Below are 13,203 nucleotides of genomic sequence, written 5' to 3'. Positions count from 1 at the left end.
ACTTATATGCATACAGATGCATGTTATTTACATGAAAGTTGAAAAAACACTAATAAAAGCAAAGATAAAAAGCCACCTCATTACAAACAGAATGGCTTTAACTTAAACGAGGGCGAGATCTATTGCATTTTCAATGCTTGTTTACTTTGGTTCCATCAAGAAGGCATTCAGATGTGTCACACATTTGCCATAAATTCTGAATGTTAGCACTCTAGTTGCACATTAGATCACTGTAGTAAAGCTACTGCTCACCAGGGACGTCTGCTGCTGGTATTCAAAGTGCATGTTTCAGTCTGCATGTCAGAATTTTTTTAATGAAATAGAAGAGGATTTGAGAAGTCACTCAAAATGATCCCTAATTTTTCTTTCTGAAGCACTAATCATACTTTCTATGGCAAAATTAACCCCCTCATGTTGTTCCTTTTTAAATTGAGTGTTTTCAGACTTACCACTTCATTCCAATCAAGATGGATTCTGGTGTGCCATACTTTTGTCATAAGTAAGACTGTTAGCGCTCTAGTTGTTCTTTAGAACACTCTGGGACATTCTGTCATTGGGCTATACTTAGGGTACATCTGGGTGATATTTGGGCTACATTTAGGCTCTTTTGTCTCTGGTGGCCATCTTGGGAGACTGTATGTCAGAATTTTTTAATGAAATTGAAGAGGGTTTGAGAAGTCACTCAAAATGTGCCCTAATTTTTCTTTCTGCAGCACTAATCATAATTCATATGGCAAAATATACCCCCTCATTTTGTTCCTTTTTAAATTAAATGTTTTAAGAGTTACCACTTTATTCCAATCAAGATGGCTTCAGGTGTGCCATACCTTTGTAATAAGTAGGACTGTTAGCGCTCTAGTTGTTCTTTAGAACACTCTGGGACATTCTGTCATTGGGCTATACTTGGGCTACATCTGGGTGATATTTGGGCTACATTTGGGCTCCTTTGTCTCTGGTGGCCATTTTGGGAGACTGCATGTCAGAATTTTTTAATGAAATAGAAGAGGATTTGAAAAGTCACTCAAAATGTGCCCTAATTTTTCTTTCTGCAGCACTAATAATACCTTCTATTGCATAATATACCCCTCATTTTGTTCCTTTTTAAATTAAATGTTTTAAGAGTTACCACTTTATTCCCATCACAATGGCTCCAGGTGTGCTATACCTTTGTAATAAGTAGGACTGTTAGCGCTCTAGTTGTTCTTTAGAACACTCTGGGACATTCTGTCATTGGGCTATACTTGGGCTACATCTGGGTGATATTTGGGCTACATTTGGGCTCTTTTGTCTCTGGTGGCCATTTTGGGAGACTGCATGTCAGAATGTTTTAATGAAATAGAAAAGGATTTGAGAAGTCACTCAAAATGTGCCCTAATTTTTCATTCTGCAGCACTAATCATACTTTCTATGGCAAAATATACCCCCTCATGTTGTTTCTTTTTAAATTAAATGTTTTAAGAGTTACCACTTTATTCCAATCAAGATGGCTTCAGGTGTGCCATACCTTTGTAATAAGTAGGACTGTTAGCGCTCTAGTTGTTCTTTAGAACACTCTGGGACATTCTGTCATTGGGCTATACTTGGGCTACATCTGGGTGATATTTGGGCTACATTTGGCTCTTTTGTCTCTGGTGGCCATTTTGGGAGACTGCATGTCAGAATGTTTTAATGAAACAGAAAAGGATTTGAGAAGTCACTCAAAATGTGCCCTAATTTTTCATTCTGCAGCACTAATCATACTTTCTATGGCAAAAGATACCCCCTCATGTTGTTTCTTTTTAAATTAAATGTTTTAAGAGTTAACACTTTATTCCAATCAAGATGGATTCAAGTGTGCCATACCGTTGTAATAAGTAGGACTGTTAGCGCTCTAGTTGTTCTTTAGAACACTCTAGGAGGCTGCAGTAGAACACAAAGGAATCAACTGACAGTCTCTGTCCTTGTTGGATGTACATGTTTTACTGAGAATGTCAGACTTCATTTTCACATGACTGAGAAAGATAATGTGAATTTACAGAAAATATGCTTTCAGTTTAGCTTATAGATCCCCTTCCAAACCACTGTGGGAAAATCATGAGATATTAGTTTTCTTTCAAACAATATTCATGATATCACAGCAGAAGGTTTTTTCACATGGTAAAATCACCTTAGAACCCACCACAATTCCTAAAACGAGTATGGTACCATCAACAAATGATTTATAATGTAACTAAAGTCCTAAAACCCTCTATTAACTACAATGCTTTTTAATGAGGTGCTATCATGTATATTGGTCCCAAGATGGCTGCCAACACTTCTTGGATGAAGTGCTGAAAAGCCAATCAGATCAGATGTGTGGTTAGGCTCCGCCCAGATATATATCTTTTTTTGAACCTAAATTACTCAAAATCCACTGGAGCACATATATTGAGACCTAGCAAAGGCACATCGGGCTAACAGTCCCTACAATTTTGCCAAGTTTCGTGTAAATCCATTCAGCCGTTCGAGCTAAAAGTGAGGCCAACCGCCCTATGGAAATTAACATGGGAAAAACGCGTTTTGGGACCCCCCTTTTTTCTCGGCCCCCCCTTGATGAACCCCCCCCCCAAATTGTCAGGGGCTGCTCAGAAACAAAATGTTCCATTTTCCTGAAAATTTCAGCCAATTCCGTCCACAAACACCAAAGTTATTAGACATAGAATTTTCAAAAATCCCATAGCGAAAAAATCCTATTCAGCTTGAATTTCCTTTAATGTCAGCTTGCCAGCAGGCTCTGCAGCAGTAAAAGATCCCAAAGTAATTAATTTCGCCAGACGCGTTTCGGGACACACAAAGTCCTTTCATCAGTGGCTTTGGTTTAAAAGGGGAAACAGGAAGCATGTTTTTCCACGCACCAAATCAATTAACAAACACCTGCCTGAAAGGGCGCGGCCGTATGCACAGCCTTCTGGTTGTTGAAGTGCGCTGAAGTTTTCACCAAGTGGGCGTGCTGCCCGAGTCCACAGTGTAACACCATAGTATTTCCCAAGTGGGTAGGAATGAATTGCCGTGCATTGTCTGCTTTGCTCTTGCGCTGTCATAACAAGCGGTCTGGCCCCCTCCTGCCAGGCGCCAGATCACCTCCTTCCATGATGCTGATGTCAATCATATCAGCTCCGGAGCCGCTCATCAGCGGTGGGTCATCTCCCCGACCGGGACCGGCCGGAAAACATCAACACAGTTGCAGGTTTTGCCCAAAGCGGAGAGACCACAAGAGGTTTCAATTCAGCTTGTATTCCTTTAATGTCAGCTTGCCAACAGGCTCTGCAGCAGTAAAAGATCCCAAAGTAATTAATTTCGCCAGACGCGTTTCGGGACACACAAAGTCCTTTCATCAGTGGCTTTGGTTTAATAGGGGAAACAGGAAGCACGTTTTTCCACGCACCAAATCAATTAACAAACACCTGCCTGAAAGGGCGCGGCCGTATGCACAGCCTTCTGGTTGTTGAAGTGCGCTGAAGTTTTCACCAAGTGGGCGTGATGCCCGAGTCCACAGTGTAACACCATAGTATTTCCCAAGTGGGTAGGAATGAATTGCCGTGCATTGTCTGCTTTGCTCTTGCGCTGTCATAACAAGCGGTCTGGCCCCCTCCTGCCAGGCGCCAGATCACCTCCTTCCATGATGCTGATGTCAATCATATCAGCTCCGGAGCCGCTCATCAGCGGTGGGCCATCTCCCCGACCGGGACCGGCCGGAAAACATCAACACAGTTGCAAGTTTTGCCCAAAGCGGAGAGACCACAAGAGGTTTCAATTCAGCTTGTATTCCTTTAATGTCAGCTTGCCAGCAGGCTCTGCAGCAGTAAAAGATCCCAAAGTAATTAATTTCGCCAGACGCGTTTCGGGACACACAAAGTCCTTTCATCAGTGGCTTTCGTTTAAAAGGGGAAACAGGAAGCACGTTTTTCCACGCACCAAATCAATTAACAAACACCTGCCTGAAAGGGCGCGGCCGTATGCACAGCCTTCTGGTTGTTGAAGTGCGCTGAAGTTTTCACCAAGTGGGCGTGCTGCCCGAGTCCACAGTGTAACACCATAGTATTTCCCAAGTGGGTAGGAATGAATTGCCGTGCATTGTCTGCTTTGCTCTTGCGCTGTCATAACAAGCGGTCTGGCCCCCTCCTGCCAGGCGCCAGATCACCTCCTTCCATGATGCTGATGTCAATCATATCAGCTCCGGAGCCGCTCATTAGCGGTGGGCCATCTCCCCGACCGGGACCGGCCGGAAAACATCAACACAGTTGCAGGTTTTGCCCAAAGCGGAGAGACCACAAGAGGTTTCAATTCAGCTTGTATTCCTTTAATGTCAGCTTGCCAGCAGGCTCTGCAGCAGTAAAAGATCCCAAAGTAATTAATTTCGCCAGACGCGTTTCGGGACACACAAAGTCCTTCCATCAGTGGCTTTGGTTTAAAAGGGGAAACAGGAAGCACGTTTTTCCACGCACCAAATCAATTAACAAACACCTGCCTGAAAGGGCGCGGCCGTATGCACAACCTTCTGGTTGTTTAAGTGCGCTGAAGTTTTCACCAAGTGGGCGTGCTGCCCGAGTCCACAGTGTAACACCATAGTATTTCCCAAGTGGGTAGGAATTAATTGCCGTGCATTGTCTGCTTTGCTCTTGCGCTGTCATAACAAGCGGTCTGGCCCCCTCCTGCCAGGCGTGCATACGGCCGCGCCCTTTCAGGCAGGTGTTTGTTAATTGATTTGGTGCATGGAAAAACGTGCTTCCTGTTTCCCCTTTTAAACGAAAGCCACTGATGAAAGGACTTTGTGTGTCCCGAAACGCGTCTGGCGAAATTAATTACTCTGGGATCTTTTACTGCTGCAGAGCCTGCTGGCAAGCTGACATTAAAGGAATACAAGCTGAATTGAAACCTCTTGTGGTCTCTCCGCTTTGGGCAAAACCTGCAACTGTGTTGATGTTTTCCGGCCGGTCCCGGTCGGGGAGATGGCGCACCGCTGATGAGCGGCTCCGGAGCTGATATGATTGACATCAGCATCATGGAAGGAGGTGATCTGGCGCCTGGCAGGAGGGGGCCAGACCGCTTGTTATGACAGCGCAAGAGCAAAGCAGACAATGCATGGCAATTCATTCCTACCCACTTGGGAAATACTATGGTGTTACACTGTGGACTCGGGCAGCACGCCCACTTGGTGAAAACTTCAGCGCACTTCAACAACCAGAAGGCTGTGCATACGGCCGCGCCCTTTCAGGCAGGTGTTTGTTAATTGATTTGGTGCGTGGAAAAACGTGCTTCCTGTTTCCCCTTTTAAACCAAAGCCACTGATGAAAGGACTTTGTGTGTCCCGAAACGCGTCTGGCGAAATTAATTACTTTGGGATCTTTTACTGCTGCAGAGCCTGCTGGCAAGCTGACATTAAAGGAATACAAGCTGAATTGAAACCTCTTGTGGTCTGTCCGCTTTGGGCAAAACCTGCAACTGTGTTGATGTTTTCCGGCCGGTCCCGGTCGGGGAGATGGCCCACCGCTGATGAGCGGCTCCGGAGCTGATATGATTGACATCAGCATCATGGAAGGAGGTGATCTGGCGCCTGGCAGGAGGGGGCCAGACCGCTTGTTATGACAGCGCAAGAGCAAAGCAGACAATGCACGGCAATTCATTCCTACCCACTTGGGAAATACTATGGTGTTACACTGTGGACTCGGGCAGCACGCCCACTTGGTGAAAACTTCAGCGCACTTCAACAACCAGAAGGCTGTGCATACGGCCGCGCCCTTTCAGGCAGGTGTTTGTTAATTGATTTGGTGCGTGGAAAAATGTGCTTCCTGTTTCCCCTTTTAAACCAAAGCCACTGATGAAAGGACTTTGTGTGTCCCGAAACGCGTCTGGCGAAATTAATTACTTTGGGATCTTTTACTGCTGCAGAGCCTGCTGGCAAGCTGACATTAAAGGAATACAAGCTGAATTGAAACCTCTTGTGGTCTCTCCGCTTTGGGCAAAACCTGCAACTGTGTTGATATATATATATATATATATATATATATATATATATATATATATATATATATATATATATATATATATATATATATATATATATATATATATATATATATAGATATAGATATATATATATATTCCTGTTCGTTCCAATCAGCAGCAGGCTCACCGTCAGGAACCGCAGCAGAAAGACAAACAGAAGACCCAGGATGCAGGTGAGTTTTTTTATTTTAAGCATATATATATATCACCAGGTCGCCACTGGGTAGTTATAGTTAGGATTGTGCTTCCAGGAAATGCCTTTTTTTGTTGCCAATACCTTTGCCACCGTTTGACGAATCTCCACAAACCTTTTTTTTTAAAGTACTACTTTTTCAGTAGTGTGCACATGGAGAGTTTTGGGGTAATCGGTAAAACACCAAATTTGCAGAAAGGTAGATCTCGGTTCAGAAAGAGCGCTGCTTGTGTTTAAGTGCAAATCGATTGATTCGTTTTGGAGGAATGAAAGTTAAAATAATGTGTATGTATCATGCCGTAGAGAATCCACAGGTCCGACAGATCTCAAGCTGAGATCTAATTGGCTGTCATCTCTTCAACCAGAAGTGGTGGAAGTCATCTTAGGACTCGGGACTCAGTTCTGAGTCCTAATAAATGCACACAAAACAAAATACATGGGGGCAGGGTAGGCTTAATCTGACTGATCCTCTAAGCCTGGGGCAAAATATGCCTTAAAAAAAAAAAAAGATTGCTGCACATTTGCAGAGGATCCATGATTTTGCAGCAATCCGTTTTTTAAAAAAAACAAGTGAGGGCTGTACTTGTTTCACTAACCCCGCCCCCACCCCTCCCCATGGTCCAGGACCTGGGGGAGGCAACACTTGATTTTATTTTGGGGAAGGGCACATGGCTCTCCTCCTCAAGCCTCTGGGAGATCCTGGGGACCCCATCCTCTATGGCCAAAGTGAAAATGATGAGTGGGGCACGTGGCCCTCCTCCCATAGACAAATTAGGCCATGGGGACTCTACCCCTGGAGGGAGTGGGGGCCTAAAAATGCCCCAGGGACCCTATTCCTTGGGGTCAAGTAAATACATAAGGGAAGGGCCATGCAGCATTCCTCCTGGAGCAGAATTAGGCCGTGGGATCCCACCTCTGATGCCAAAATGTGAATAAAAAGGGAGGGGGGTTACAAAACCCCTCTTGCAGGCCTCAAAAGGCCCGGGGACCCCATCCCCTGGGGCTATGACACCAATTAATAGAGAGAGGGGGCTGTGCAGCCCCCCCTCCTTGAGTGTTTAAAGGCCAGTGGGGACCACAGGCAGAGAAACATATGTTTGCTCCCGTCTGGAGGGAGCACTTTTATATCTCCAGCCAAAAGAGAGCAAACATACCTTCCCCGCCTGCAGGACTGAGGGCAGGGAAGGCAAGTCCGCTCCCAGCCAAAGGGAGATTTAAACATGCTACTGCCAGCTGGGATCAGACTTTTGTTCTGTTTTCCTGCCCGCACTCCTACAGGAGGAAAACATAACACATATGGCTACCGCCCAGATGGTGCAAGCAGAAACACTGCGTCCTTTGGGCGTGAGCTATGCCAGCTTCCAGACTATGCAGGGAGCCTGCTGGGGCCACAGCAGCCCTCGGGATCTCCCCACAACCCACTATGTGGTACTTGGTGGGTGCCCAGGTGGACACCAGGGCACTCACCTATATTTAAGGCAGGCCCTGGAGTCTCCAGGCCATAATAGGCTCTCCTACTGGCACAACGTAGACCACTTCCGTTTTTTAATAAGATGCGCCCCGAAGCATGGGGTCCATAGCGTACACCTCTGTGTCGTACAGTGGTGTGGCATACAGTGGAATAGCGAAGAGTGGAGTGGCAGGCAGTGGACTGATGTAGAGTGGAATAGCGGATGGTGGAGTACTATTTAATGGAGTGGTGACAGCGGTGTGGCGTCCGATGGAATAGCATAGAAAAGAGTAGCGCTGAGAGGAGTTGAGGAGTTGCATACACTGGAGTGGTATAGAGTGGAGTAGTTTAGAATGCAGTGGCAAACAGTGGAATAGTGTACAGTGGAGCGTCATAAAGTGTCTGCTGTCTTACTACCACAGAAGCTATAACCTTTAAAAGTCCAGCGGGAGCTTGAGCTCTGAACAGCAGGCCACAACATGAAGAAAAATGTTGCGGCTCGCATCTCAGTTTCTTGGTCCCATGTCCTGATATCAGAAAAATATATGGTATTAGGAGGCAGGGTAGGGAACCCTAATCCCCTGGATCTTGTGGAGGGGCCAGAGGCACCCCTTGGTGCCAAATTGTAAAAATATAGTTATTTTGGGTTTCCACAATCATTTGGTTGTCACCCTGGAGCCAGCGTGGCCCCCTGAACTTCCTGAGGAGTCCCATGGGTGCATAGAAGTGACACTGCCTCCTGCAAGAGTATCACAGGAATGTAAAGATTAGAAAAATAGGTGGTGGGATAGGAGTGTCTGTGGTGGGTTGCCACAAACAGGTGAACTCCATGCATGGCGGGGGGTTGGCTGCCTATGGGGGGGTTGGGCGCAGGGCCTGGCTGCAGGTAGTGTGCAGTGGATGTGGCCTTATGTTGGGCAATAAAATATTTCTCTATGTAAAAAAAAGAATCCTGGAAATTCACTGGAAAAACATGATTAAAGTGACGTTATAGTTAGGTATGGTAATAATATGTTAGATTGCATTAAAAAACACTCATAAATTCACTGACAAACCCAAGGTTAAAGTGGCCTTATAGCAAGGTGATAATTTCAGTTAAAACATATCGTTTTACAAACAAAACTATTGAAATAAAACAGTTATAGTTATTTCAGGTAACTATAACTTTTACCCTCGCCATGCACTGCTTATGATCACATATTAGAAGACTCATGACGTGTTCTGTGACATCATTGATAACAGTACTGATGACACAAAAATAAAGAGGGCCCCTGCAGTCGGATATTCCAGCAGGTTCAGGGAGAAAATTCAGTCAACAAAACATTATTGTTTTATTCTTGATGTGTCTTTTTGTGTACAGATAGTATAAAAATTAATTGATGATTACACATTATTACGTTACTCAAAAAAAATGAATGAATAAACAATCTAAATTTTAAGAAAATTATTTATTAAGAGAACAATGAAGTACATTTGGGGCTGTTCTGTGACATTTGGCACATTTGTTCAGATTACAAAATGCATTCTATAGATTTTGTTACCAGGCAGGACAGTGTTCTGTTTTTCTGTTTCATTGTGCATGGTGGGCACATGAGTTATAGTTACTTAAAATAACTATAACTGTTAAATTTCAGTCCATCAAGAAGCTATAATTTGTGCTCCAAAGTAGTTATAACTTGCGCCCCTGCCAAGCACAGTGTTGTTATCAATGATGCCATTTCAGATATTATTAGGGATGTTATCAATGCAGTCAATGCACATATCATGAGTGATGTAATATGTAAGGGTACAAGTAGTGCATGACGTATAGTTACTTTAGTACAGGAGTTATAGTTACTTGAGATAACAGTAACTGGGGAATTTTAGTGGTTTTGTTAGTTTAAAACAATATATTTTTACTGACATTTTCCCATAACTATAATGTCTCTTTAACCTTTGTTTTTTTCAGGGAATTCTAAGGTTTTTAAAAAATATATGAAGTAAAATATCATTACAATTCCTAATTTTATTGTCACTTTAACCTTTGTTTTTTCAGTAAATTTCTGAGTTTTTCTAACTTCAAGTAACAATATAAAGGGGTGTTGTCGGAAAGTAGGATCGCTTCTATGGTTACCCCCACTTTTTGCCTGGTGCTAACCTGTATTATGACTAGTCTGACTGGGATCCTGCTAATAAGGTCCCCCATCTATCTGCTTTTTCCCTAAACTGTTGTGTTCACTACTTAGGTACACCTCAGATTGGATACTGAAGTACCCTTATAAGTCCCTAGTATATGGTACCCATGGCATAGGTACCCCAGAGCTCTTGCATAGGATGAAGCATGTATTATGCCACCCATGAGAGACCATTCAAAATGGAACTACAGGCTTGCCATTGCAGCCTGTATAAGTTGGTGCTTTCACCACTTACTAAAGATATAGGTTTCCTATATCTAGGGTCACTGCACTTCAAACCTATGTCACCCCACTAGCAGGTGTTTGCAATCCTGAAGGCAGGGTGCTTGGTTCTAAGTGAGAGGGTGCCACTGCATGAGCAGCACACCAATGCAGCCTACAAAGACCATTCTCCCGGGTTTTCAGTGAAGCAGCCGTATACTATATAGAGGGGCACAGCGTAATACCACGATGACCATTTTGAAAACGGCTGAAACGAATATTACCATGTTTGTTATTAAACATGTTGGAATCATACCCTCCACACTGTAAACAGTGTGGGAGGTATGATTCCAAGCACTGGAAGAGCCTGCGGTTAGACTCTGTGTTCCAGGTGCCAACATTCTAGACCGGACAGCACAAAATGGTTGCTGCCGACCAGAGAGACATTTATGCCCCCCTGCTGCTGAGCCAAGCTCGACCAGGGGAAGGGACAACAATTGGCATCCTGTCATAGGAAGATGTAACCACCTCCTAGGATTCAGTGTATTTAGATTGGGTGAGGGCACTTGCCAGTGGCAGAAAGTCTGCATGTGGGGCTAACATGGTGTGCCTGTGGATAGTCCAGTTCAAACCAATCCTGAGACCCATTTGCTCCCACTCCGGTGTGAAACTGGACAAAGGACATGGGAGTAACTTCCCCTCTGTCCAGACCCTCCCCTGTGAGGGTCCCCTGAGTCTTCCCAACCCTTTTTCTAGGTTACTTAAGGGCTTATCTGGGTGCAGGTTCTTAGATCTGTCATGGGATAAGATTCTGATCAGACACCACTGCACGTCTACCGTATGGGCACTCTGGACTTCGCTGGACTTTGTTTGGGCCTGACTTCGTCTCCCTTCCAGTCTGCTGCATTGTCTGTGCCTGTGCATCATACAGGAACCTTCCAAAGCCTGTGAAGCATCAAAGACACCTGAAGAAATCTTCCTTGGAGTGAAGGAGTCACTCCCCTGAATTTGCAGGCACAGCAACTAAGTCAACAGGTCTGAAGATCCTGAGCTCCTCTGGACTCCTTGGGCTCTGCAACATAGGTGGTAGTTTTCCACAGCTCCTGAGACCTGCCCTACACTCTCACCAAGTTTGAAGCCAATATAACCGAACGTTTCTGCATCAAATCCAACTTTCAGTTGCAAAGGCTTCTGGTTTCTTTGCAAATAGATCTTCAGGCTCCAAGTAGCCCCAACATCGAGCATCTCCAGTGACCAGCATCTTAGGCCTCACTGCATCATGTGGATTGTGGCCTGCATCTTTTGGTGAGCTGCTTGAGGTCCTCTCGCGCCTCCAGTTCCTCCGGCCCATGGGTCCACTTGAGGGTCACACGTGTTACTGTTGGGTTCCCCTGATTCCTCAGGCCTGCTCGGACTCCCCTGCCTTTGGCGAGTGCCCTGGACTTTGCTGGTCCAGACATTGCTCCTTCTTTGATTCCTGCATGGATTGTCTTTGCCAAGGCTTGTTGGTGCTTCTGCTGGACACCGACCCTGAGGCGCACTCAACATCCTTCATGGGAGATCTTGTGCATGGCTCCTGGTCCTCCTCAGCATCACCTGGACTTCACAGCAGCAGAGTCAAGGTCCCAGTCATCCGTCCTGCAACACCTGACATCGGAGGATATTTGTCTTCCTAGTCTCCTGGCCACCCAAGAGTGACATGGACTCTGTCCTCTCTGCTTGCAGGTACCTCTCATCAAGAATCCACCCTCGGATTCCGCCGGACACTTTCTCCTTCCTCCACAGGGGCACTTTCCTGAAGTCCTCCATTGGGTATGAATTGCGGTTTCTGACACCACTTCACATGTATGCACCAGGCTACCCTGTTGTAGGTAACGTGGGTACTAGGGTATCCACGGGTGGGGTGGCTCTCCAACCTTCAGTCTTCCACAGGGTTTCTTCAAGGTCCACTGGGAAAGGTCCTTAATCTTTAAAAATCCAACCATGGCTTGCACTTAGAGTTGTACGGAGCACGCAGTCGTGTTCCCACACTCCACACGCCCTATCTACTCACTTTGGGTGGTTCCTTGGGATCCCAGCACTTCTACATCCTCTCAACATTGTCTTGACTCCAGTTGTGGTTCTTATACCACTTTCCTAGTATATGGTTTGGTCCACTCCTGGAGCTACCGTGTATTTTGTGCTATTTACTGTGTTTCTTTGCTAAAGTATTGTGTGTATTGTGCATATCTTCGGGTAGGAAATATTTCTATGTGAAATAAATACATATTTTTATAAATACTTGATGTGGTTCTTTTTCACTTAATCTATACTATAAGATTGCATTCTGGTGAAACAAGCTGCTTTATACTCCTTGTGGACTATGCCTGAAGGCTGCTCTCCACAGCTACCACTTAGAGAGCTTTCTAAGGTTGTCTAAGACCTCTTAAATCACCATAAGGGTTGCCTGGAGTGGTGCAAGGAGTCCAATTACATAAGTGTACCTCATGTACCAGGCCAGCTTCTCACAGGTGTCATTTTAATAAAGGCACACCTATTGGTTTTTTCAAAGGGTCAGAGAAATAAACCCAATAGGCCTATTGTTTGTGTTTTATCAGTTGATTACATTGCACAGCGCCATATATAAAACAGACCTATTAGCTTTGTAAAAAATCACCCCAATAATTCATCAATAAACATAATTTAATATATTCTTTATTAATACACACACAGCAATGCTTGTCAACAATAATTGTCACAACAATCTTTAAAGAAATTGTTTGCATTCAAAATCTTGAACATGTCTTTGAGCGTTTCTTTAACCTCTTCGGCGCTGATGACGGCTCCCGGCCGTCATGAGTCATGGTGGGCGTGTGCTGATGACGGACGGAAGCCATCATGACCACGCCCGTGATTAGGATCTTCAGCACTGTGGCGGAATTCGCGCCGCAGTGATGAGGTTAATACTCTTTAGGCCACAATATGTAGCATTAGACCCAACCACAAGACGTCACTGCATGCCAGCTGAAGAGCACACAGCTCCAACTCTGTGTGTTTAAAAACATTATGGTAAAAGTTCCTAGAGTCATGTATTCAATGACCCAGTAGATTTGCTGTGTTTTTTTATGTAGTTGGGGGAGGGGGGCTTCTTTGCTCCCTGCAGCCCTCCAGAACATTAACGA

Source organism: Lissotriton vulgaris, chromosome 4_1 (assembly GCF_964263255.1).
Source record: "Lissotriton vulgaris chromosome 4_1, aLisVul1.2, whole genome shotgun sequence".
NCBI classification, from domain to species: domain Eukaryota; kingdom Metazoa; phylum Chordata; class Amphibia; order Caudata; family Salamandridae; genus Lissotriton; species Lissotriton vulgaris.
Note: the sequence above shows the minus strand (reverse complement) of the source record.